We start from the raw sequence: 25,258 nt of genomic DNA, 5'->3' as shown, positions 1-25,258 counted from the left end.
ATGACCCTGAGATCATGACCTGAACTGAAATCAAGAGTTGGACATTCAACTGACTGAACCACCCAGTTGCCCCTACTCCTTTACAGTGAGCTACGACCTACCTTAAAAGGTTTTAAATCTTTAATGCAATACTCCACAGGCAGCTCCCAGGATTTGGACATATATTAAACATACAGAATAACTCACACTTTTGAGTACCTACTATGTGTCAGGCACTGTTCAAGTGTGTTAAGAAGTACTAGTACTAACTCTTTTTTTTTTTTAAGATTTTATTTATTTATTTGATAGAGACCATAAGTAGGCAGAGAGGCAGGCAGAGAGAGAAGGGGGGGAAGCAGGCTCCCCGCTGAGCAGAGAGCCCGATATGGGGCTCGATCTCAGGATCCTGAGATCATGACCTGAGCTGAAGGCAGAGACTTAACCCACTGAGCCACCCAGGAACCCCAAGAAGTATTAACTCTTAATGCTCATACAACCCTATGAAATAGGTACTTTTATTCCACTTTTATACATGAGGAAACTGAGGCAGAAAAGTTAAGCAGCTTGTTCAGTCACAGAGTTAGCATGTGACACAGAGATAAGATATAAATCTTGACAATTTGGCTCAGTGCCTCTAGTCTTAACCAATATTCTCTCTTGCTCTTGGCTCTATATTATTCACACTTTGATACTGGCCAGTAATGATTGATGTTTGCTTTCATAAGTGAAAGTACAACTAGCTGTTCACTTCCCAGATTGTGAGATGTGAAGGCGATCTTAATGTTTATCTAACTCAACCACTCATCTGCTGCTCGAGTCCTCTCTCCAGTATCACTGCCAAGTGGTCTTGAATCTATAAACAAAGATTCCATTATGCTCAGTATATCATGCTTAGTAAATTACCAAGTTAGATAAGTAGACTAATAAATGTTGAAGAATTTAAAGAGAGGCTAGAATAAAGTTTTCTGATTAATTTAAGATCACCAGGAAACTCTTCTAAATAGAACATAGTTCTCTAAGCAATGCATTTAGTTGGTCTTGGTTTAAATTAAGAACACTGTTTTCCTTTGAAAAAAGATTGTCCAATTTATGGCCTTGTCTTTGACTTAATCTTGTAAGAAAATCAAGAGGAAATTTGGCACTTTTTATCCTAGTGAAGCCATGCTGCAGGTTCACAGGTAGGGAAGTAGCCCCTGAACATTTGTTGCTCACTGATTGCACTGGGGTAGGACAAGGCAGTGTTTTCCATTTTGAATATGAAAACCAGGTTTGGGGCCCCTGGCTGGCTAAGTTGGAAGAGCATGGGACTCTTGATCTTGGAGTAGTCAGTTCAAGCCCCACATTGGGTGTAGAGATTACTTAAAAACAAACAGACAAACAAACAGGTTTTTCCAAAAGATTTGTGAAGAACATATAAAAACAGCATAATCATGGTATTGTTTTATTCTCTCCGGGAGTGGGATGTACAGGAAGCTGAACCATTTTCCTGCAAACCATAAAGCCTGATATGAGTGTGTTTCCATTATATCTCTTAGTTATATTCTACCTATATATGGAGACTCTATCTTGTTTCATCCTTATGATAACCTGCAGTTTTTCTCTTCCTCATTTTGCAGAAAACAAGCCTAGTTTGCTTAGCTAATATGCCCAGCATCTCTCAGTAAGGGAGTCAAGGGGGCTAGAACCTAGGTCTTCAGACTTCACATTGTGTGACTTTTCTACCCCAATAAGAAGAATGTATTGGTCCACTCATAGTGTACTTTGAAAATGCTTACGGATTTGCGCAACAACCATGATGGCTGCTGTGAAAGAAGAGAAGCCCATGACAAGTTCTTTGCCTTCCTGGGACAGACCATCATTGGAAAGGCAAACATGTGCATGTTTGTGCATTTCATAGACTTTTGTTAAAAGTTTACTATGTGCCCAGCACTGTTGTGCTAGATGCTAGGGATACAAAGGTAAATTTTTTGCCCTCAAGGAATTTACTGTGTAGTGGAGGGACAGATGTAGACAAGTAATTATAATGTGCTATGATACTAAGATAATACTTGATAATTATTAATACTACTAATAATACTAATATAATAAGAATAATACTAATATACTTAAGAGTGCTTACCAAGGGGCAAAATTTGTGCAAGGTATCTAAATCCACTTTCTCTAATCCTTACAACACTTTCATTTACAAATGAAGTTAGGGAGTCTTAGAGAGTTACATGATTTGCCCAATAAGTGGCAGAGGTGAGAAGTGTCTTTCTTCTTTTTAAAGATTTTATGTATTCATTTAGAGAGAGAGACTATGCCCATGAGCCTGGGAATGGGCAGAGGGAGAGACAATTTCCAGTAGACTGCACTGAGCACGAGGCCCAGTGTGAGACTCAGTCCCACAACCCTGAGATCATGACCTGAGATGAAACTGAGTCAGATGCCTTAGCCAGCTGAGCTGAGGTGCCCCTCTTTTTTCTTCTTTTAAAGATTTTATTTTAAAGTAATCTCTACACCTAACATGGGGCTCAAGCTTACAATGCTCAGATGAGGAGTTGAATGCTCCACCAACTAAACCAGCCAGGTACCCCACGATGGGCCATTAGTAATAAATTTATAACGAAAAATTGGAGGAACTGAAATACTTGAATGACTGTGATTAACAAACCTGTCTGGGAAGCTGACTCCTGGTCATAGAGGTGTGGGAGTGAACAAAAGTAATAAAATGAATTGCACCTTGAAAATCATTGATCCTAGATAGGGATGATTTTGCCACACTGACTCTTGGCTACGATATCCTGGTTCTATCCTTATATTAGGAATACCACGCCTGTGGACTATACATTAGGCTAGAGACAGGCTCTCTCTCCTCTGGTTGGCCTGGAGAGCCAGAATTTGAATGCTTAGGCTTTTTGACTTGCAGCCTGTCCGTCCTCTGTGTAAAGGGGGTATGTGCCCACGACTTGGTGTGGGCTGTTTGTGACTGCCTTAGGGATTAAGGATTCAGAGGACAAAGTGCTTAAACTGAGGTTTTTGAGAATAGGAGCTTGCCAGATGGGAAGTAAAGCGCATCCCAGGCAGAAGGAACAGGACATGTAGGCACACAGGCATAAGGAAAGCATGGAGTGTTTAGAGATTATAAGTGGCTTAAGGAGAGGTGGTATAGTAGGCTATGAGGTCAAATTAGTGAGCGGAGGCCAGATCACAGAGGTCCTTGCTAAATAGTTCAGGGTCACTCTATATACAATAGGAAGCCACTGAAGAATTTTAACTTTTCTGAATTGTACATTAGAAAAATCACCTTTTGTAGCTTGAAGAGAGAATTACCTGTATGGAGGAGGTCATAAGTCAGAGCCAAGTTGCACCTGCATCTTGAAATAAAGCAAGCAGAAGAAAATAATAGGGAGTTGGATTTAGTTCACTTTTAGGCAAATGACTTTTTTTTTTTAAGATTGATTGATTGATTGATTGGTTTGGCAGACCCAGATCACAAGTAGGCAGAGAGGCAGTCAGAGAGAGAGGAGGAAGCAGGCACCCCACCGAGCAGGAAGCAGGACCCTGGGATCATGACCTGAGCCGAAGGCAGAGGCTTTAACCCACTGAGCCACCCAGGTGCCCCTAGGCAAATGACTTCTTAATTTCCATGGAAACTCAGGACAGGAATCGGGAGTAGCTTCATATTTGGAATGATTAGCCTTTTGCTGGGTCATCTCATGCTTGGAAATCCTCTGGCTCTTGCCTGAGCCATGGTCCTGGTTAAACCATGGAGATGGGATTGGTTCCACGGTTCCACTAAGGATACATGTAGGCCATTCTCTGACGCACAAACACAAACTCTGATTTAGACCTGGAACTTACTGCATCTCCCTGGAATTCTTTGGGCAAAAATGACCCATAGTTCCAGAATGGTCAGCTAAATTCATCCCAAGTCATATTTACTATACATTTATTCCATGCCAAGTGCTTCCAATACTTTATGTTATTTAATGCTGATAATTTTATGAGATGTAGATAGCAGCCCAGTTTTGTGAATTAGGAAATGGAGTGGCAGAGAGGCTGCCCAGCTAGCGCATGGTAGAACTGGGTCTACCCCAGGATCAGACTGGTGGCCTATCACTGTCCATTCTTGACCTGAGTTCTTTTCCAGTGGTTTAGAGCACAGTAAGCAGTATTACATATCACAATTAGAGTGCATATCAGTCATTCACTGAACAGCCATTATACTTGGGACTGGTCAGTAATATGCTTTTACTTCTAGCAGTGAGTTTTTTGCTGCAAACCCCAAAGCTCACCCCTAAAGTAAGGGAACAGCTATCCTGAATGCAGCTACATGAAGCCCCCTTAACCTTATTTAGAACTGTGCATAGCTCACAATATGAGTTATATGGCTTCCCAGCTTATAGAAGCAGCAGGGTAGCTGGAGACATTTGCGTTTTGCTATCAGGCAAGTGGTTATCACTTACTGGTTTTGTAGGAAGTACTTGGACTTTAAAATTGGACATACTAGGGGCACCTGGGTGGCTCAGTCTGTTAAGCATCCAACTGTTGATCTCAGCTTAGGTCTTGATTTCAGGATTGTGAGTTCAGGCCCCTCACTGGGCTCCATGCTGGGCATAGAGTGAGCGAGCATGCATACATACATACATACGTACATACATACATAAAAATAAAGTTGAACAGACTGGAGCTCAGTTCCTGTTGACGACTTGTGTGACATCTACAAAGTCACTTAACTTCTCTGAGCCTCACTTTGCTCGTCTGGAAGATGAAGGTAATTGTTACCTCAAGATTGTTGTGAGGAGTAGAGATTGTAATGAAGTACCCAGTTTATAGTGTTTGGTCAGTAAATAAATGATAATGATGATTTTTTTCAAAGCAGTGCTTTGGGCTTTAACCTACGTGAGAAAAATGAGTTGTCATCATTTATTTTAAGTTGTCTTTTATTAGCGTGTCCACTTTATGTTATAGTCAACACATTTGAACTATCAAAACTAATGACAAAGCAAGGAGGAGGTGCTAATGAACCCAGTGTTTTGGTGGGCTTCCCCATGATTCTGCTCACCTGTCCCCAGTTCCCTTGTGATCTCCAGTACCCCTACCTTTCAGGTGGGCTGCCGTGTCATGCTGTACATCCTGGACTCTTCATTTCAACCACATTTCTACTTGAGACAGTTTAGAGGAAAGCCAGTGGTCAGAGTGTGTATTCTATTTCCCCAAGTACAGACATCAGAGGGCGCCTTTATAAATGAAAAAATAAACAGATCTCCAGCAGGAAAGAGGCCTCCCTCTGCCTCCGCCAATGATGTATGGGGTGCTCAGGCAGTAGTCACGCTTGGAGTTTGAGTCCATCTGTTTTCTCTGTTCACCTCCTGAGTACTGTCCCCTTGTGGTTTGCATCATTCCCAGAGACCAGCCAACTCCAAACCTCCTCTAGCCACTTGGTCAATAGCTGTCTTATTTAAACACACTCCCTCTCTTTGGGTGCCAGATGTGAAGTTTCAAGGCAGCAGAGGCCAGGCTGGCTAACGCTGCGACACCTGCTTTCGCAGGCAAGCCAGTCAGCTGCTGCTTCTGATGTTGTTGGCCCTTTTTCATGGACAGCATCAGGATTTTACCCCACCAAGCACACACACAGGCAGCTGAGGGAGCCTCATAAATTATGGTTTTGTTTGTTTACTCAGGGCAAGCAGCGTGGTGTAGTGGAAAGAGCCTTGCACTTTGAAGCAGAAAACATGGGTTTGAGTCCTCACTGGTTATGTGATTTTGTCTTCAGAGCACCTCTTTCTCTGTAGATTTATAGTGTCTGAGATGGTGATAAGTGCTATTTGTTTATCTGCTTATTGGCCATCTCTTCTACCACGATGTAAATTTCAGTAAGTGAGGGGCTGTCTTGGCCATAATTCTAACTCCAGCACCTAGGACAGTGCCTTGAACATAGTAGGTTCTTAGAAAATATTTATTGAGGGGCACCAGGATGGCGCAGTTGGTTAAGCATTCAACTCTTGGTTTTGGCTCAGGTTTTGATCTTGGAGTGGTGATCTTGGTGGTGGGATCAAGCCCTGCTCTGTCTCCATGCTCAGCAGGGTGTTGGCTTGAGTTTTTTTTTTTTTTCCTCCTTCCCTCTGCCTGACCCCTTGTGTATGTGCACTCTCTCTCTCTCAAATAAGTAAATAAATCTTTAAAAATAATACTTATTGGGGTGCATGGATGGCTCAGTTGGTTAAGCGTCTGCCTTTGGCTCAGGTCATGATCCCGGGGTCCTGGGATCAAGCCCCACATTGGGCTCCCTGCTCAGTGGGGAATCTGCTTCTCCCTCTCCCTCTGCCTGCCTCTTCTCCTACTTGTGCACTCTCTTGCTCTCTTTCTCTCCTTGTCAAATAAATAAATAAAATCTTTAAATAATAATATTTATTGAATGAACTCTGAATATAAATGATAATATTTATTGGTGAACTCTGAAAGTACCTTGTCTCCCTACTGGCCATGTGATCCTTGAAAAGTCTTATCTTCTCTGGGCCTTAGTTTTGTCAGCTATAAAATGAAGGCATTAGATCTCTGTTCCTGGCGGTCTAAGATAATAAGGATTTGCTCATTTAACAAATTATTTCGGGTCTCTCTTCTGGGCACTCTGCTAAGCCCTGAAAATATAGTCACGAACAAGTCAGAAACAGAACTGCACTCATGGGGTTTTGAAAGGGAGAGGCAACCAAATAAGTAATGGGGTAAACATGTATTTAAGGACCATTGTAATAAGCCTTACAAAGGATCTGCAGAGGGCACTGCAAGAGGATTTAATTAATAGGGAGAACCTATTCATGCTGGGGGGTAGTCTGGGAAGATGACCTGATGAAAGTGACATTTAAGCTCTGATTCTACAGTTCAGTAGGGAAAAGGAGTACGGGATTTCAGCCAGAAGGAAGGGCTTATGTGAAAACCCTGGGAAAAAGTGTGGCTGGAACAATGACCAATAAGGAGGTTGTGCCCAAGATGAGGCTAGAGAGGTAGGCTGGGCTAGACTATTGGGACCTTTGTGGCTGTGGTAAGGATTTTGTCATTCTAAAGGCAAAGGGAAGCCAGTAAAGATAATTCCTTTCAGTATGGAGCACTCACTAGTACAGACAAAAAGGAAAGTTGGATCCCCTCCTTATGTGTCTGTCCAGTGTGATAGGGCAGATAGTACTCCATTTTGTAGATGAAGAAAGGGAGATTAAGTGATCTTGCAAGTCACAGGTAGAGCTTAGTCTTTGAAATTTTGTTCACATCTTTCAATACTCTTCCACGTTTAGAGAATTGAGAGCTTTTCTCTCCCTCTCAAATCCTCCAAATGGCTAAATTTTAGACCTAAATATCTTGTAATAATAACTCTCATCTGAAAATTATTAACAACTTTTAAGCAAGTCTGATAGAGACAAATTTCTCCTGAGCAATTTCTCCTGCTTACATTTTGGGGAACTACAACCAAATTTTTGATGCATTTTTAGTTGTCCTTAGGAAGGATTTCTAGGAACAGGGTTATTGTGTCAAAGGATGTAAGTTCTTAAAGAACTCTTGACACATACTGCCTGGTTGCCCGCCCCCAGGTTGTACCAATTTTGATGCTCATCATCAGTACATGAAAATGACTTTCTCAGTGCTTCAAATAATGACTCTCTCACTGCTTCAAGCCAATCTAATTTCTTAAGCAAAGCTAAATAAAGCTGAGTTTCCAGTTGTTTTGTTCATTTGGAGACAGGAAATTCAACTAGGCTTTCGCAGTATTAATTGGGGGAAGAAGGTGAAGCTAGAGAGATAGCACCCAAGGGAAGCAGGAAACTCCCAGAGGCCTAGGAGGAAGCCAGAAAGTACCTCCTGTGAAGTCTGATCATTCACTGACACAAGGCACTCTTTTGTGTGTACAGTTGGTGCTGTTCACAACTTGGTGTGGTTCCTGGGGACATAAGTAGAGTCTCTAAAGCTGAAAGAGCTCTTAAAAACACCGAAAAAGAAGAAACTCTTTTCCAGCATAAGCTGAGTTGGTGGAAAGAGCAACAATGAGTTACAACTACCAGCAGAATCAAGAGAGTATCAGCATGGGCTTTGTTAGCTCTGCAAGTGGGAATGCAGACCAAGAATCAGAGATCTTGGTGGCATGATGGGCCTGGAACTTTATCTCCTTACAGTGCCTTGCACAGAGTAGGTGCTCTGGGAGTGTTTCAGAGCCAAGCTAACAGTAATTTGCTGTTAATTCAGATATTTGATATGCAAAGCAATGGAAATGAAGATTAGGGCATGGTTCATGTCATCTTCCAATCTAGTGATGGTTAACCAAAAGTTATAAGCAATTACAAAATAATAAGAGGAGGTGTAGGAGAGGAGAAGTACGGGGTACCATGAAAGTATATAGCAGGGACCCCCCCCATGTCTATCCTTAGTGGATATAGTAGGATATACGGTAATTTCAATGAAGACAGGGCTGTATATACCTTATTCATTGTTGTATCCCAGTACCTGCTATTTGAGGGGTGCCCCATAAACATTTGATGAATGAATCAACAAAGGAATGAATGAATGAAGTGTTGTCTAAATTGGTAAGCCCAGTGGAGGATGGGAATAATGTTTCATACAGAGATAAAGGCAAGGTAAAGGCCTGGATAGGTTAAGAAAGTAGGTTGATGCATCTGAAGCGAAGTCAAGGGAACACAGAGTAACGAGATTCAAGGGTGAAGAGGTCAAAGGAAGTCAGGCTAAGGAGGATCTTCTAAGGCCTGTAAGGGACTTTGGATTTTTTTGTAAGAGAAACAAGAAACCAAGGTAAGTTATTGAGCAAGGAAGTGATATAGTCAGATGACAGAGCTAACAGTAGTTAGTTATTACATGTCAGCCATATGCTAGAGACTTTATATATAATATCTCTTATTTTCAGAACAACCCTGCAAGGTATATGTAATCCCCTATTCTATAGATGAGATAATGTGGCCTACCTAAAGTCGAATAGCACATCTGGGATTGAAATCAAGGCCTGTGTATTCTTTCCACTAGATCCCACTGCCTCCCTACTGCTTGATAGTCTCACTTTCATTTCTTGTGAAAATGCCTTCCCCTGGTCCTTGACTCCAAGAACACCATCCTTTAGCTAGGCATGTGAGTAGCTGGTTAGGACAATCCAAAGCCTGCAGATTATGCCACTGCTGCTGAATTTGTGCGATGGTGAGAACTTGTCGCTTCAAGTATGATTCTTCACCTGTCTGTGTTCAATCATATCTGCCCCATACAGATTTTAGCACATTATACCATAACCACAGTAATAACACAGCAGTCATTTGTGGAGCTTCTGCAAAGTGCAAGCACTATCAGGAATTCATATATATATATATATATTTTTCATCTTAATAACAATATTTTGAGGTAGCTATAATTAACATGATTTTGACATGAAAAAATTGAGGCCAAGAGAGGTTAAGTGACTTGCCCAAGATCACACAGTTAAAAAATGATTAGAGGGTCATGCAGAGTAAATGATATTAAATTAGCTCTTATGCCACAAACAACTGTAAAACTGGATACAACATATGAAATAATTGTCTTCAGATGTTGGACAACAGAGTAGGAATATGATCCCTAATAGAAATAAAAGAAATGATGTACCTCATTATCAACCAATTTGGAAACATTTTCTAGGTCCCGATGCAGGGATTTGCTAGGATGAGGAAACAAATCAGAGTTCAGGATTATTGAGGCAGGTGAAATTTGCAGGGCAGGGTTTCAGAAGCTGGTATAGAAAAGGAGCTCCAAAATATGCATCAGTGTCCCCTGTACATAGATAGGTAGATAATCCACAAGGCCAAGCAGAGAACAACTACTGGAGAACCATGAGCTAAACAACTACTACTATATGCAGAAAACTGGGGTATGTTTGAGTTATAACTAGCCAGAGTGTGGAGATCTCTTTGAGTATTCCAAGCATCCAGTAGAACTCTCAGAAATTCCAAGCCTTAAAGGCAGGTCTAATCTAGCCCTGGAGTAAAGGCTACTCTAGGAATACCCTAACAGGCTTTAAAACTGTCCTCAAAAGGATCAGGTTCATCCACAACTAAATGATCTGCCTGCCAGAGCAAAACTCAGCATCCCATTAAGGAAGACAACAAAATCCCCACCCAACAATGTAGCATCCGTAGGGTCTAGCACAAAATATATTAATAGACATGCAAAGAAGCAGAAAAATGTGACTCATAATCAGAAAAATAATTTAGTAGAAATTGAGCCATATGTAATATTAATGTTTGCAGTTAACAGACAGCTTAAATTAGTTATAAACATGTTCGGGGCATTAGAGAAAAGTATGAACATAATGAGGGGGAATAAGGAATCTCAACAGGGAACCAAAAATTATCCAAAAAGAATTAAATAGAAATTATAGAACTGGAAAGTATAATAATTTTTGAAAAATTCAGTGCGTGGGGCACCTTGGTGGCTCAGTTGGTTAAGCCTCCTACTCTTGATTTCAGCTCAGGTCATGATCTCAAAGTCCTGGATAGAGCCCCGCATTGGGCTCCGCACTCAGTAGGGAATCTGCTTGTCTCCCTCTCCCTTTGCCCATTCCCCACACTCACACCCAATCTCTATCTAAAATACATATTTTTTAAAAATTCACTGCTTGATCTGCAATCACAATCACAATCCCAGCAAGTTAGTTTGTGAACATGGACAAACCAATTCTAAAATTTATATGGAGAGGTAGAAGATCTCCAGAATAGCTAACACAATATTGAAGGAGAAGAACAAAGTTCAGAGTCACTACTTGACCTGAAGACTTATTATAAAGCTGTAGTAATCATGACAGTGTGATGTTGGTGAAAGAATAGACAGATCAATGAAACAGCATAGAGAGCCCCAAAGTAGACCCATATAACTATAGTCCATTGATTATCGATACAGAAGCACATGCAATACTATGGAGCGAAGATAGTCTTTTCAACAAATGGTGATGGAACAGCTGGACATTCACATGGGAGAAAAGAATCTAGACACAGAAATTCTACCCTTCACAAAAATTAACTCAAGATGGATCATAGACCTAAATATGAAACACAAAACTATAAAACTCCTAGAAGATAACATAGGAGAAAACCTAGATGACCTTGGGTATGGTAATTACTTTTTAATGTCAAAATATCAAAAACACAATCAAAGAAAGAATTGATAAGATAGACTTCATTAAAATTAAAAGCTTTAAAAAAAAAGAAAAGCTTTTGCTCTGTGAAGGATACTCTTAAGAGAATGAGAAAATAAGTCACAGACTCAGAGAAAATATTTGCAACAGATAAATCTGATATAAGACTATTATTCAAAATATATAAAGAACTCCTAAAACTCACCAAGGAAACAACTGAATTTTTTTAAAAATAGGAAAAATACTTAAACAGACATATGACCAAAGAAGAAAATACTCATGACAAATAAACATATGAAAAAATGTTTTACATCATTTGTCATTAGGGAATTATAGATTAAAATAATAATGAAAAAAATAATAATAATGACATACCACTATACACGTATTAGGCCAAAATCCACAACACTGACAACACCAAATGCTGGCAAGGATGTGGAGTATTAGGAACTTTCATTCGTTGCTGGTAGGAATGCACAATGGTACAGTCACTTGGAAGATAGGAAGTTTCTTACAAAACAGTCTTACCATATGATCCAGCAATTGTGCTCTTTGATATTTACCCAAATGAAGTGAAACTTATGTCCACACAAAAACCTGTACCTAGATGTTTAGGGCAGCATTATTCATACATAAATTAAGAACTAGCAGAACCGAAAAAAGTAGATAAATCCACAATTTAGGTGGATACAGAATGATGGAGGCATGACTTCTGGTGTGGCAGAGTAAGGAGCTCAAAAAATCCTAAAAAACATATAAAAAACCCAGAACATTAAAACTGAACAAAATTGTCAAAAACAAAAGGGATCAAAGGCTTACAACAAATTGAGAAGCACTTATTCATGAAAAACGACTGAACCTTTGGTAACAACAGTGGCCGTCTATGACGTCTTAGCCTGTGGCTGTTCCTAACCCTTTTCCCCCCACACTACCACCCTAGCTCACCTACCTCCGTAACTGTTCTACATAGAGAGGCAAGTCATGGAAAACTGTGTCTTTGCTTTGGCAAGGTGCTCCCTTGATTTGAAAAACCCCATGCCCAGGGGCATTGAAAGAAACAAAGCAATCTCAATGGCAAAACAAAACAAAAAACAAGGAAGGACAACAACTCAGCTAGCTTGAGGTTCAGGTCCTGGTTGGGGCAAGCAAGAGGACAGAAATTTAGCAGGGTTATACAAGGAATGATATAGTCATAGTGGGTCTTGATAAGTTCCCACGTATTTCTGACAAAGCACATACATGAACAGGAGGGCAGAGTGCTCTGGCCGTCCACATATTCCTGGTAGAACTTGAGACCACGTAGACAGGCAGAGGAATACAGTAGTTCCCAACAGAAAGTAAAAGCTGTCGCAGACTTATAAACTCCCTGAATTTTGAATGTACTCTCACACACACACATTAGATTTATCACAGAGCCATTGAAGAAGGTGTAAGTCTTACGGGCTCAAAAGTATTTGAGCACATCCTCTGACCAATCATTGGCAGACTACTTAGAATGCAGATACAGAGGCAAGGAAGCAAGATGTAAACATAACAGGAATTTTATTTATTTACTTATTTTTAAAGATTTTATTTATTTGACAGAGATCACAAGTAGGCAGAGAGGCAGGCAGAGGGAGAGGGAGAAGCAGGCTTCCTGCTGAGCGGAGAGCCCGATGTGGGGCTCCATCCCAGGACTCTGGGATCATGACCTGAGCCAAAGGCAGAGGCTTTAACCCACTGAGCCACCCAGGTGCCCCCATAACAGGAATTAAAAAAAAAAAAAAATTAGAAAGACAACAATGACTGCACACCGCAGCTTCCACAGATCTAGTTGGGGCCAGTTACTAAGCAACCAAAAGCAACAACAGTCTGTAGGGAGAAAATATCAGATTTCAGAATGGCTAGAACATATTATCAAACAAACCAAAAAATGAGATACGCAAAGAAATGGGAAACTGTGACCCATATTTGGGGGGGGGGGAAATGCACTCAGAACAATAATATATAAGACTTTAAAAAACCTTAACCAATTTGACTTGATTGACATTTGCAAAACAGGACACTCAACTGCAGAATGCTTATTCTTTTTAAGTGCACATGGAAGATAATCATTTGTATTTTTACAAAATTTAACACCTATTGTTTTCTTAAAAAGTTTATTTAAGTAATCTCTACACCCAAGGTGGGGTTCAGACTCAGCCCCAAGGTCAAGAGCTGTACCCTCTTCTACCAGAGTCACCAGGCACCCCTTAACACCTATTGTTGTTGATAAGGAGAAGAAAGAAACTTCCCCAAACTAGAAATAGAACAAAACATCCTCAATCTGTAAAGCTGGATCTATAAGAATTCTATGGCTAAGTGATACTTTATAGTGAAATATTGAACACTTTCCCACTAAATTTAGGAGCAAGGCAATGATATCAGCTATCATCAATTCACTCAATATTATATTCTTGGAGGTTCTGGCCAATGTAATAGGATGAGAAAAGTAGCCAAGAGACATTAAAATTAAAAAGGAAGTAAACTTTTATTTTCAAAGAGCATGATCAAATAAATAGAAAAATCTAAGAAATATAACAAAAAAACCCGACTTGAGGCAATTAGTGAATTTAGTAAAGTGACAGAATATCAGGTCAACATATAAGAATCACTTGCAGGGTGCCTGGGTGACTCAGTGGGTTAAGCCTATGCCTTCGGCTCAGGTCATGATCTCAGGGTCCTGGGATCTAGTCCCGGATCAGGCACTCTCCTCGGCAGGGAGCCTGCTTCCTCCTCTCTCTCTGCCTGCCTCTCTGCCTACTTGTGATCTCTGTCTGTCAAATAAATAAAATCTTAAAAAAAAAAATCAATTGTATTTATATATACTAACAATAAACAATTGGAAAATTTTAAAAATATTATTTATAATAGCATTGAAAACATAAAGTAGGGGCACCTGGGTGGCTCAGTTTGTTAAGTGACTACCTTTGGCTCAGGTCATGATCCTGGAGTCCTGGGATCAAGTCCCATCTCAGGCTCCCTGCTCGCAGGGAGTCTGCTTCTCCTGCTAACATCTCTCCTCTCATGGTCTCTCTCTGTGTCTCTCTCTCAAATAAATAAATAAATAAATAAAATATTTTTTAAAAAAAGAAAACATAAAGTATTTAGGGATAAATAGAACCTACAAAATACTGAATAGGGAAATTAAAGAAATTCAGAATTAATGGAAAAATATACCATGCTCATGGGTTGGAAGAACACATACTGTTAAAATTTTTTTAAAGATTTATTTATTTATTTGACAGAGACACAGCAAGAGAGGGAACACAAGCAGGGGGAGTGGGAGAGGGAGAAGCAGGCTTCCCTGTGAGCAGGGAGCCCGATGTGGGGCTTGATCCCAGGACTCTGGGATCATGACCTGAGCTGAAGTCAGACACTTAATGACTGAGCCACCCAGGCACCCCACAATACTGTTAATTTGTCAATTTTCCTCAAATTGATCAATAGATTCAAAGCAATTTCTAGTCATACTTTTTTTTTTAGAAACTGACAAGTTGGTACTAAAATTTATATGGAAATATAAAAGCTCTAGAAGAATTTACATTACCTGATTTCTGGGCTTACAGAAACGCTACAGTAATTAAGACATTGTGGTGCTGGCATAAAGATAGGAAAGATAGATCAATGGGACAGAATGATAAGTCTAGAAATGGTATTGAATTGATTTTGTCCAAAAAGCAAAAGTAATTCAATGTAGAAAGAAAAGTATGTTCAACACACAGTGCTAAAAAAATTGCTATGAAATTTTTTGTAGAAGATTATTTTCATGATCTTTGGATATCAAAAGATTTCTTAGAACCCAGACCATGAAAGAAAAATCAATAAAGTGGAATTCACCAAAACTTAAAGTTTAAAGCTTCTGCATCTCAAAAGGCATCATTAAGAAAATGAGTAGGAAAGTAAATTTCCTTATCTATGTCTGTATGTTTGACAAAGGACTTCTATCTAGAATATGTAAATAATGCCTATAGCTCAATAGTACGACACAATTAAAATGCAATTTTTAAAAAATGGGCAAAAAGATATGAACGTGTGTTTAATATCATTATTCATCTGCGAAATGTAAATAAAAATGTTGAGATACCAACATGCCCACTAGAATGGCTAAAATCAAAAGGACAGGTCACGTCTAGTGCAGTAAGGATAGTGAAGTAAGCAAAATACATTGCTGGTGGGAGTATAAAGTGTAGTGATGCAACCACTTTGAAAATTAGTCTGGAACTTTCTCATAAAGTTAACATGCACCTACCAAATGACCCAGCAATTCCACTTGTCAATATTTACCCAAGAAAATGAAAACAAATGTCCATAGAAAGATTTGTACAGTAAAACCCATAGGAGCTTCATTTCAAAACTGGAAACAACCCAGATATCTACCAACAGGTAACGGGATAAGCAAATTGATATCCATATAATAGAATACAATTCAGCAATGAAAAGGAACAAACTCTACTGAACATTTAAAGAAAATTTAATACCAATTCTTCACACTCTTTCAAAAATCGGAGAAAACACTACTCAACTCATTCTGTGAGGTCATTGTTACTCTGATACTAGAAACCAGACAAAGGCATTACAAGAAGATGACAAATATCTCTCATGAATACAGATGTAAAAATCCTCAACAGAATATTACCAGACTGAATCCAGCAACATATAGAAAGAATTATTCACTCTGACCAAGCAAGATTCAGCCTAGAAATGTAAGATTCATTTAACATCTGAAAATCAGTTAATGTAACATACCTTATCAAGAAGAGACATAAACTACATGATCATTTCAACAGAGTCAGAAAAAGCATTTGAGAAAGTCCAGTACTGTTTCTTGATTTAAAAAACTAAAAGGGGGCAACTGGGCAGCTCAGTGGGTTAAGCTTCTGCCTTCAGCTCAGGTCATGATCCCGGGGTCCTGGGATTGAGCCCAGCATCCGGCTCTCTGCTCAGCGGGGAGCCTGCTTCCCTTCCTCTCTCTCTGCCTGCCTCTGCCTACTTGTGATCTCTGTCTGTCAAATAAATAAATAACATCTTAAAAAAAAAAAAAAAAACTAAAAGAAGAATAGAAGGGAACTTCCTCAACTTGATAAAAGGTATCTATGAAAACCCACAGTTAACATCACACTTAATAGTAAAAGACCAAAAGCTTTTCCTATATAGGCAACAATAAAACAAGGATGTCTTACTCTTACCACTTCTATCTAACTTTGTACTGGAAGTTCTGGCTGAGACAGTTAGGCAAGAAAAAGCAATAAAAGAGACCCAAGGAAAGGAAGAAGTAACATAAGCTCTATATTCATGTGACATGATCTCCTGTGTAGAAAATCCTAAGGAACCCACTAAAAGACTATTAGACCTAATAAACAACTTCAGCAAGATTTCAGGATAAAGATTGATATGCAAAAACCAATTATATTCTACAGATTAGCAGTGAACAATCTAAAAAGGAAATTGGGTGTGCCTAGGTGGCTTAGTCAGTTAAGTATCTGCCTCAAGCTCAGGTCATGGTCCCAGGGTGCTGGTATCAAGCCCCATGTCAGGCTCCCTGCTTGGTGGAGAGCCTACTTCTCCCTCTCCCTCCGCTGCTGCCCCTGCTTGTGCTCCCTCTCCCTCTCTTTCTCTCTCTGTCAAATAAAAAATCTTTAAAAAAATTTTTATAAAAAAAAAATCCAAGCTGGCTTTTTTTTGGGGGGGGGGAGGGAGATGAAATTGACAAGCTAATCCTGGAATTCATATAGAAATACAAGGAATCAAAAATTGTCAAAACAATCTTGAAGAACAAAGTAGGAGGATTTATATTTCTTGATTTAAAAATTTACTGCAAAGAGGGGCACCTGGGTGGCTCAGTGGGTTAAAGCCTCTGCCTTCGACTCAGGTCATGATCCCAGGGGCCTGGGATCAAGCCCCGCGTTGGGCTCTCTGCCCTGAGTCAGGCTCTCTGCTCAGCGGGGAGCCTGCTTCCTCCTCTCTCTCTGCTTGCCTCTCTGCCTACTTGTGATCTCTGTCTGTCAAATAAATAAATAAAATCTAAAAAAAAGGGGCGCCTGGGTGGCTCAGTGGGTTGGGCCGCTGCCTTCGGCTCGGGTCATGATCTCAGGGTCCTGGGATCGAGTCCCGTGTCGGGCTCTCTGCTCGGCGGGGAGCCTGCTTCCCTCTCTCTCTCTCTCTGCCTGCCTTTCCATCTACTTGTGATCTCTCTCTGTCAAATAAATAAATAAAATCTTAAAAAAAAAAAAAATCTAAAAAAAAAAAAGTTTAAAAAAAAATTTACTGCAAAGAGGGGCGCCTGAGTGATCCAGTCAGTTGAGTGTCCAACTCTTGATTTCACCGCAGGTCATGATCTCAGGATTGTGGGATCCACGCCATGTCGAGATCCTCACTCATCAGGGAATCTGCTTGAGATTATCTCTCTCCCCCTGCCCCTCCCTCACCCCCACATGCATGTGCTCTCTCTCTCTCTCAAATATTTTTTATTTTTTTATTTTTATTTTTTTTTAAAGATTTTATTTATTTATTTGACAGAAAGAGATCACAAGTAGACAGAGAGGAAGGCAGAGAGAGAGAGAGAGAGAGGGAAGCAGGCCTCCTGCTGAGCAGAGAGCCCGATGCGGGACTCGATCCCAGGACCCTGAGATCATGACCTGAGCCGAAGGCAGCGGCTTAACCCACTGAGCCACCCAGGCGCCCCTCTCTCAAATATTTTTTAAAAACTTACTACAAAGATACAGTAATCAGGAAGTTCTGATACTGGCCTAAGGATAGACATATAGATCAGTGGAACAGAACTGATAGTCCAGAACTAAACCCTTTTATTTATGGTCGATTGATGTTTGGCAAGGGTGCCAAGACAATTCATTGGAGAAGAATAATCTTTTCCACAAATGGTGCTGGAACGACTAGGTATCCACATGCAAAGAAATAAAGGTAGGCCTCTTATATCGTACATAAAAACTCAATTAACACAATAGGGGCTAGAGGTAGGGAGAAAGGGGAATTCTTTAGTGAGTATAGACTTTCAGTTTCACAAGATGAAGAGTTCTGGAGGTTGGTTGCACAACATGAATGTACTTAACACTACTGAACTGTACGCTTTAAAATGATTAGGATGGTACATTTTATGTTATGAATACTTTACCACCATCAAAATAATTTTCAATAAAAATGTTTAACTCGGGGCACCTGGGTGGCTCAGTGGGTTAAGCCTCTGCCTTCAGCTCAGGTCATGATCTCAGGGTCCTGGGATCGAGCCCCATATCGGGCTCTCTGCTCAGCGGGGAGCCTGCTTCCCCACCCCCACCTGTCACTCTGCCTACTTGTCATCTCTGTCTGTCAAATAAATAAATGAATAATCTTAAAAAAATAAAAACATTTAACTCAAAATGGACCATAGACCTAAATATAATAACTAAAAGCTATAAAACTCTTTCAAGAAGACAGGAGTAAAGCTTTGTATTCGTGGGTTAGACCAGGCCTTCTTAAACACCAAAAGTGTAAGTGACAAAAAAAGTAGGTAAGTTGGAATTTAAAGGATACCCTCAGGAAATGAAAAGACCTCCTACCGATAGGAGAAAATATTTGCAAATGATTTATCTGATAAGGGAATTGTATCCAGAATACATAAAGAACTACTATAACTCGACAGTAGAAAGACAGTAATCCAACTGAAAAACAGGCAAAGGATCTGAACAGACAGTTCTCCAGAGAAAACATACAAATGTCCAGAGAACTCACAAAAAAATGTTCAGCATCCTCAGTCATCAGAGAAATGCAAATGAAAATTATGAGAAACCACTTTATGCTTGCTGGGATGTCTATAATAAAGATTGACAATACCAAGTGTCAGTGAGGACATGGGTACATTGGAACCCTCATACCTTGCTGGCGGGAATGTAAAATGGCGCAGCCATTTTGGAAGGCTGTTTGGCAGTTTATAGTCACCATGTGACCCAGAAATTCTACTACTAGGTATATACCCCAAGGAAATAAAGCATACATCCACATAAAAAGTTGTATACAAATGTTCATGGCAGCATTATTCATCATAGATAAAGAGTAGAAACAACTCAAATATCCATCAACTGATGAACAGTTAGGTAAAAGTGGTATATCTGCCCAATGGAATATTATTCAGCCATTAAAAAGGACAAAGTACCGATACATGCTACAACATGGACGGACCTTTTATAAACATTATACTAAGAGATAGAAGCCAGACGCACAAGGCTAAGTATAATGCAACAATGGAATGCAGAGTAGACTGCATATCTTAGTACTTCCTGGATGCATAAATGAATTAATAATTAAGTAAAATACCCATGCCAACTGGATTTAGAAGGTGAAAGAGACATGAAACTACGGTAAAGCTGAGTTTGCTAAGCTGCCTGAGTGAGGGTCAGGTGGGAACATTAAAGAGACCAGGAGAGGCAGGGTAGGATCTGAAACTCAGATCCCAGAGGAGAGCACAGATGTGAGAGTCCTTGGCTTAGAGGTGATAGGTTAAGCGGGAGCAGTGTTTAAGTTCACAAGGGAAGAAGTTCGGAAATAAGAGCAGAGTGGGGACAGCTGAGCCCTCTGCCCTTGTTTCTGGAAGAAGATGTCTGAGATCCTGGGCATTCAAGTGGCATGAGGGGTGTGTGGTGCTGGGGAAAGAACGAAGGACTTGAGTCAGAGGACCCAGGTTCTTTAGCTCCGCCTTGCTCTGTGACCTTGGGTAGCTGATCCTCCTGTCTAAGGCTCTTTCTTCACCTGTAATCAGGGATAATAATCCCAACCCTCTTTCCCAAAACCATTGCATGGACCGAAAGGGAGAATGCATAAGAAAGTGTTTTGTAAACCGTAAAAGACTCATCAGATGTAAGGAGTTACTATTGCTGCAGTGGGAGATGCAGAAGGCCAATAAAATGGATTGGGTTGCAGTAAGCACAGGGGTTACTTTCTGTTTCTTAAAAAAAAGAAAAAAGGAAAGAAAAACCAGCAGCAGCAAGTACTGCCAGGTGCACAACGTAGTTTTTCCAACTCTGAGAAGCAAATAACAGAGAGGGGCCAACTGGCTCATCCCAGGAGGCCTGTCTTCACCAATTGAATCAGAAATCACAGCTCAGGGAATAGTTGCAGGCAAGGGCCCAGGATAGCAGGCCCTGTCCTGGTGGGGCGGGACCCAGGGGGTGTGGGGCCAACAAAGTTTGTCCACATGGCCGGAGACCTGGGCCCTGGGCCCCTGTGGCTTGGAGCTTCCTTCGGTCCCCGCCCAACCAGATGTATTCCTTAGAGTCCCAGGTGGCCCATGAAGGGGCTGCCAGATCCCAGGCCACATCCAGGAGCATCACCTCAGGGTTAGGCAGAGAAGTGACCATGGCTTCACCACAAAATAGGCCAGGCTGAGTTGCTATAGCTCCCCAGGTGGCCAGCCTCATTAGAGCTCAGGGCTGCATTGGGCCTGCCAGAACTTCGGGCCAAGCCCAGCGCAGGAGGCGTGGGGAGGCTGCTTTCAGTTCTTTTCAGGCCCAGAGACACGTTCCCCCAATACCTGGCTAGAGGCGAGCCCCTGAAGTTTGTGTGCTGGCCCAGAGACAGTCCTCTCAACTAGTACCTTTAAGGCAGCCACGCTTTTCTCAAATCTCCGTAGCCAGGGCGAGAGAAGACATTAATGACCATCTAGTCCAGCCTGCCTGTCCCCGTTTTCAGCTGAAGAACCTGAGGCCCAGAGAGGCAGGAACTTGCTGAAAGGTCAGATCAGGGGAGCTTCTCTGAGGCCGAACAACAGTGCTGAGAACAGAAATCGAGTCTCTGGCCTCCCAGCTGTCCACCTCCCCTCTCCCCTCCTTCTTTTCCCATTACTGGTATTTTCCAGTCTCTTCTCCTTGGGGCTGCTGCCCTCTCACCTCTCTGAACTTCCTGGCCAGCCCTACCCGCCTGAGGTCTCCACCTGAGGTTAAGATTCTGCTTCCTCGTCTCTGCTGTGCACTTGCCAGCTCAGAGATGGTCCCTGGTGGTGGGCCTGGGACATGGGGGGTGGGGGGAGAGGTGAGGTCAGGAGCTGCAAAAGCCAGTCCAGGGCAGCTACTAATGGTTATATGCGGGCGCTAAGACCCTGCTTTGGAGCTTCTCATAACCCTCCTTTGGCTACCTTTGTTCTTCCCCTCTGCATTCACGCTTCAGTCCCTGAAACCTTGCTGAGGACTTGAACTCAGAGCCCCTGCCTTGTGCAAGGCATCAGGACACAGCTACTACTTACCAACTCACCCCTGCCCTCAGGCGCCCCCAGTCTGGTGGCGGTGGCATTTGCCCCCAGGATGATCAGCATAGGATATGAGTGCAGCATGGAAGACTCTAGAAGCCCAGGAGATGCCCCCTCTACTCCCAGCCTGGGCAGTCAGAGAAGGCCTCGAGCTCCAATGCAGCTCTAGGAGACATTTCCTAGGCAAGTAGGTGGAGAAGGGCCACACTAAGACCAGAAGGTAAGCTGCGTGACAGCATCGGGGAACAGTGCTGGATTTCATATGGTTTAAACCATAGGCTGGGCAGGGGTGAGTGTGGGTGAGGCTGGGTATTGCCAGGGGCCATATGTGAAGGGGGCTGAAGGCAGGTCCAGTGTATATTTTCCAACACCAAAAAGCCATTAGGTCAGTTCTGACTCTGCCTATCTAGAGATAGCATCAGATCCCATGGGTGAAGGGTTCCATCCCCCAAGACTGCCCTCACCTGTGCTTCTGGCCAGTTGGTTCTAAATTGGAGGTTCCCACAACCTCTTCCTTGGGTTCAATTAATTTGGGTAGAGCAGCTCACAGAACTCAGAGGCAGATTTCTGTTGATGAGTTTATTATAAAGGATACTATAAAGAATATAGATGAATAGCTAAACAGGTACAAAAGTCAGTATCAGGTCCAACCGTCCCTTTTCCCTCATGTCCTGGGCATCCTGGAGAGGTGCTGGGGCAGCCCACCAGTGAGCCCACATTCTTTATGGAGTGCCAGGCCTGGTATTTCTTTTCCTTACTGAACCTTAGCATATCATCCTTGGGCAGGGTCCCATGCTAATCTTCTCTGTATCGTTCCAATCTTAGAATATGTGCTGCCAAAGTGATCACTCCTGACTGAACCTTAGTCTCCCCATCAGCAACAGGACAGATGAAGCCCAGTCATCTCTCAGGGGCTTTCACTCCTAGATGAATCAGAAGCAGCTATGGAACTTTGTACATGACGAACACGTGGGCCCCATCCCAAGTTTATTAAATCACCCTTTCATTCCACAAATATTTTTGTGCATATACAACGTGCTGGACACGGTTCTAGGCAGTAGGCGTACAGCAAGGGGCAAAGTGCCTGGACCACCTTCATGGAGTTTCCACTCAGAATCTCTGTGGAGACAGGCCCGGACATCTATATTTAGAAAAGCTCCACTAGCAATTCCAAAGCCCAGTGTTAGAGGCTGAATTGTGTCCCCCTCAAAATTCATGTGTTGAAGTCCTACCCCTCAGTACCTCAGAATGTGATTGTGTTTGGAGATAGGGTCTTTAAAGAGTTAAGTTGCACCCACATTTCCCTCAGAGCCATGCCTTTGTGAAACAGAGGGAGCTAACTGGCTTCCATCAGGGCCAAACCTATAGAGATATTTCTGAGCTTTGGGTTACCTCGCTCGCACTATCCAGATGTGCTTCTCGTTTGCCTTCTGTATCCTTGTCCAGTTCTTTAAGCTGTAGTTCCTGGGTGAGGCTGACTATCTGAGTTTGCTAGGGCTGCCATTTCTAAGTATGCCAGACTAAATAGCTCCAACAATAGAAATGTGTTTTCTCACAAATCTGGGGGGTAGAACTCCAGGATCAAAGTGTTGGCAGGGTTGGTTTCTTTTGAGGCATCTCTTTGGCTTGTACATGGCCACCTTCTTGGTGTGGCTTTACATGGTCTCTCCTCTATGTCTGTGTCCTAATTGCCTCGTATAAGAACACTAGGCATATTGGATTAGACCCACTCCCTGATTTCATTGAGCCTTCCCCCAAACCCCGACAGGCCTGGTACAGCCTCCTTCCTACTCATCCTGCTTACCTCCACAAGGAGGCTCCAGTGGGGCCAGGCCTTGGGAACAGCACCAAAGATCTATCCTGCCCAGAGAGACCCAGCATGGGCAAGAATCTGGCCTGAGGTCACACAGCATGATGGATACAAGCCAAGATGGAGTCTCACCGCTCCCCCCTCACCGGCCCTCGCTGGTTCCAGCTGCTTTCTCCTTCAGCCCTGGCACCTTGCCCAAACCTGCTGCTGCCCGCTCTGCTTTCCCACTCTCTCCTCCCCACCTCTTTGCCTCTGACTAAGGCCCGGAGCATGATTTCAGAATGATGAAACCCAGCTCCTGAGGTCACGCCGGCCTCTTTCAGTGGCTGTAATTTTGCACGGCCCCATTCTACCCCACCCCCCACCCCTCCCCTCTGACCCAGTAGGCTGGGGCAGCTGCCAGGCCTTTGGCCCATGCCTGGGGAGAATGTGAGGATGAGAACCAGAAGAGATCACTCAAGCCAGGTCAAGAGGAATTATACGTTACAGATCATCTCCTGACCCAGCACCGGTCTGGGGGACACACAGATGGATAACACAACCTTGTGCTCACGTCATGCCTTCCCCCGTCATTCCACTTAAGCATCCCTCGTAGCATCGTATTTACACTTAGGCTTTCCAGGTCAACACCAACGAGCTGCTCGTACCTCTGTTCCCCCATGCCGTGCTGATTCACATCTCCAGGCGCTTGCTTCTCTGTTGTTTTCTCTGTCTGGATTGTTCTTTCTTCCTTTTTCCCTACCCTCTGCTGCTTTGCCTGACTTCTCCTCCTCATCCTTTAAGACCAGCTCTGGCATCACTTTTTTTAGGAAGCCTGCCCTCACTGTCCTCCCACCCCCACTCCCAGCAGGTGGGCTGATGTGGTTCTCAGTGTTCACTCCTAATAATCTCTCTTTATTACATTGTTCTCAATGTTCGTCACACTGTCACGTCTGTCTCTTTACCCATCTCAAGAGCAGGGAGGGGGTTGGGACTAGGTCTGGTTCATCTTGGTGCCGCAATACAGGGCAGAGCATAGGATAAGTCACCGAATATGGGATGGCCTCCCCCACCCCCACCTGCCGCCACAAAGATAGATGACACGGGGATTGGGATCTCCCACTTTACAGAGAAAACCGAGGCCCCAGAGGAGTTATCTGATCTGTTAAAGGGCCCAGGATGAGTTAATAACAGAGCAGGGACTAGAATCCAGCTCTCCCTGGGCTTCAATTAGTTTTCTTACGCTCCAAGGACAGCATTAGGGGAACAGCCAGCAGAGGGACCCACCAAGCCATACTAGGTGTATTAGTTTCCTATTGCTGCTGTAACAGATCACCATGAACTTGGTGGCTAAGAGCGACTCACTTATTGTTTCACAGTTCTGGATGTCAGAAGTTCAAAATGGGTCTCACTGGGCTAAAATCAAGGCATCAGTATGTCTGTATCCCTTTTTGGAGGCTCTAGGGGAAAATCCATTTTCTTACTGTTTCGAGCATCTTGAGGCTGCCCGGATTGCTTGGATCCTTCTTCAGAGTGAGCAATGGCTGGTCAAGCCGTTCTTACATTGTATCATCCTGGCACTCCCTCTTTCCCTTCCCTCTTTATTAGGATCCTTGATTACACTGGGCTCACCCAGACCATCCAGATGACCCATCTCAAGGTCAGTTGATCTACAACCTTAATTCCTTTTGCTATGTGATCTAACATATCCTCAGGTTCCCAGGGGTTAGGAAGTGGCCATCTTTGGGAGGGGGAGCATTGTTTTGCCTACCCTACTGATGGGCAAGGAGATAGTGGATCTGTTAAGGGTGGAGTGACCAGACTTCCCAGTGTGCCAGGGATTGTCCTACCTTAAAGCTGTCATCCTAAAATGATTACTGATAGTGCCCTTTTCTCTCCCAAAAACATTCTGGTTTTTAGGTTACCCTAGTCATAGACTATTGGAATAGGAAGTCCAAGCCTACCATTTTGCAGATGAGGAAACTGAGGCATTGTGAAGGGGAGGAACTTGCACAGTGTCACATAGCTACTGACAGAGCTGAGACTAGGATCCAGATTTTTAAAAAAAATTTTAAAAATATTTTATTTATTTATTTGACAGAGA

The 25,258-nt window shown here is 42.4% G+C and overlaps 1 protein-coding gene and 1 non-coding gene across 2 annotated transcripts in view; one reads left to right on the top strand and one right to left on the bottom strand.

The window, feature by feature from the left end:
• Positions 1-25,258, top strand: part of POLD3 (DNA polymerase delta 3, accessory subunit) — a 120,112-nt gene that overhangs the window by 67,609 nt on the left and 27,245 nt on the right. The gene's annotated exons all lie outside the window — the stretch shown is intronic.
• On the bottom strand, positions 22,106-22,214 carry LOC125080242 (U6 spliceosomal RNA). The gene has a single exon (XR_007121271.1). It is a non-coding gene; the product is annotated as a U6 spliceosomal RNA (small nuclear RNA).

Source organism: Lutra lutra, chromosome 10 (assembly GCF_902655055.1).
Source record: "Lutra lutra chromosome 10, mLutLut1.2, whole genome shotgun sequence".
NCBI lineage: Eukaryota > Metazoa > Chordata > Mammalia > Carnivora > Mustelidae > Lutra > Lutra lutra.
This window is presented reverse-complemented; position numbering and strand designations above follow the sequence as displayed.